This window comes from Tachyglossus aculeatus, chromosome 21, assembly GCF_015852505.1.
Source record: "Tachyglossus aculeatus isolate mTacAcu1 chromosome 21, mTacAcu1.pri, whole genome shotgun sequence".
NCBI classification, from domain to species: Eukaryota; Metazoa; Chordata; class Mammalia; order Monotremata; family Tachyglossidae; genus Tachyglossus; species Tachyglossus aculeatus.
The window spans coordinates 36025297-36027288 of record NC_052086.1 but is presented as its reverse complement, the minus strand read 5'-3'; the positions used below and the strand labels follow the sequence as shown (position 1 = coordinate 36027288).

The following is a 1992-nucleotide window of genomic DNA, read 5'->3' as shown; positions in this document are numbered from 1 at the left end:
GCCCAAGGTCACACAGCAGATATGTTGCAGAGCGAGGATTAGAACCCATGTCCCATGACCCCCAGGCCCATGCTCCTTCCACTAGGCCACACTGCTAAACAAAGGGCTTAAGGAGTACACGAAAAACTTTATAGTGGATACAGAGGGACGAGCATATAGGGGAAATAAAGGGCTTAATCTAGGAAGGCCTCTTGGGGGAGATGGGATTTTAGAAAGGTTTTGAAGGTGGAAAGGGTGTTGGACTGTTGGATTTATCGGGGGAAGGTATTCTAGCCCCAAAGGAGAATGTGGGTAAAGGGTCAGTGGTGAGATAGATGAGATCGAGGTGCAGACAGTATCCCCTCAGGATCACATCTGGAGAGTTTCCAGTACTCAACCAGTCTAGGTATGTGAGGGAGAGTCAAGCAGAGGCTTATCCATTCCATTCCTGGTTTGGGCAGTGTCTAGCAAGTGGAAGACATTCTGCTACAAGTCAAAACTCAACTGTGTTGGGCAACAGTGGCATGGGAGAGAGTCAAGGGAGGAGACTCAAGCTTACTGCATGGAAAAAGGCAATGGTAAGCCAATTCCATATTTTTACCAAGAAAACTCTATGGATAAACTACCTGAAGTATTGCAGATGGAGGTGGGGCATTCTGAGAGAGCTGTGTTCACAGTCACTAAATGTCAGAGATGACTTCACAGCATAAGACAAGAGAAAGAGTAGGTTTGAGTTAGAGGAGTGGGGTGTGTGAATTGGGTTGTAGCAGGAGATCAGTGAGTTCAGGTACGAGGGAGAGAGCTGACTGACTGCCTTTAAGCTAATTGATCAATGGTTATCATCTCCCAGTGACTCTCCTTCCCCTAACACCAAACCCTTCCTGCCCAACCAGTACTTGGCTTCAGCAATTTTCCAGGAGGAGGAAGAAAATAGGAGAAAGTGGTAGTGGGGTGGAAGAAACAGAGGAGGAGAGTTGGAGAAGATAAGTGGGGATAATAATGTCTGTTCTTTCTCTTACTTGGACTGTGAGTCCCAAGTGGAACTTGGTGATCTTCTACCTAACCCAGTGCTCAGTATAGTGATTGACACAGAGTAAGTCCTTAACAGATGCCACGATTATCATTACTATGATTATCATTTCAGTCATCGCACAATACACACAATTCAGAGATCTAGTCACTATAGTTTGTCTTACCCAAGGTTACAGCCAGCACAGGGTACAGACAACCCTGAGACAAAACCATTATAGTTTGACATCTTAGTGTTCTAGTGCTAGATGCCAAAACACAGGAAGATTTGGTCTCTCCACCTCCATCTAGGATTTGGGGGTATTAAGGGTCTTGCAGAAGTGATAAATTAAGCAGATGTTTTTTCTAAAAGCAACCAAAGAAGACACTGATGGCGAGAGGAGTTCAGAGGGGTGCTCAGAAGAAGCTAGCCTGCTACAGGGTCCTTCATCAAAATAGGGGGAATGCTTTTGTTCATTCTAAAGCAAATTATTTACTAAAGTTGAAAACCACTACTACAGCTAACACAACAAGCTTCTACTTCTACAGTCTCCTTCACAGATCCATAATGATACGGCAACCCCATATTTTGTTAACCGCACAATGTTATGCTTTGAATTCTTTTAACAAAGCTTGACAAATAGGTTAGTGGTGCTTGATATACCAGCATATCACATACAAAATAATTTCTCACTTTTTCCAAAGGCTTTGGGATGGATTCAAAACTGAACCAATTCCTCATCTTCTCCTTCAAATTCTCTCCTCCACGTATTTCTCTTCACTGTTACCACACCACCATCCTCTCCACCTCCTGAGCCTGTGATCTCTGCATTATCTTTGACTTATTTCTCTTTTTCAACCCCCATGTTCAGTTTGTCACCACGACCTGTTATTTCTTACTTCACAACATCTTCAGGATCTACCCCTTCCTCTCTATCCAAACTGGTCCAAGATCTTGTCAAATCCCTACTCAACTACTGCATCAGCCTTCTCACATACCACCCT

General features: G+C 43.9%; 1 non-coding gene across 1 annotated transcript; it reads left to right on the top strand.

The window, feature by feature from the left end:
- Nucleotides 1-336: 336 nt before the first annotated feature.
- Nucleotides 337-473, top strand: LOC119943102. The gene has a single exon (XR_005455583.1). It is a non-coding gene; the product is annotated as a small nucleolar RNA SNORA7 (small nucleolar RNA).
- Nucleotides 474-1992: the final 1519 nt, after the last annotated feature.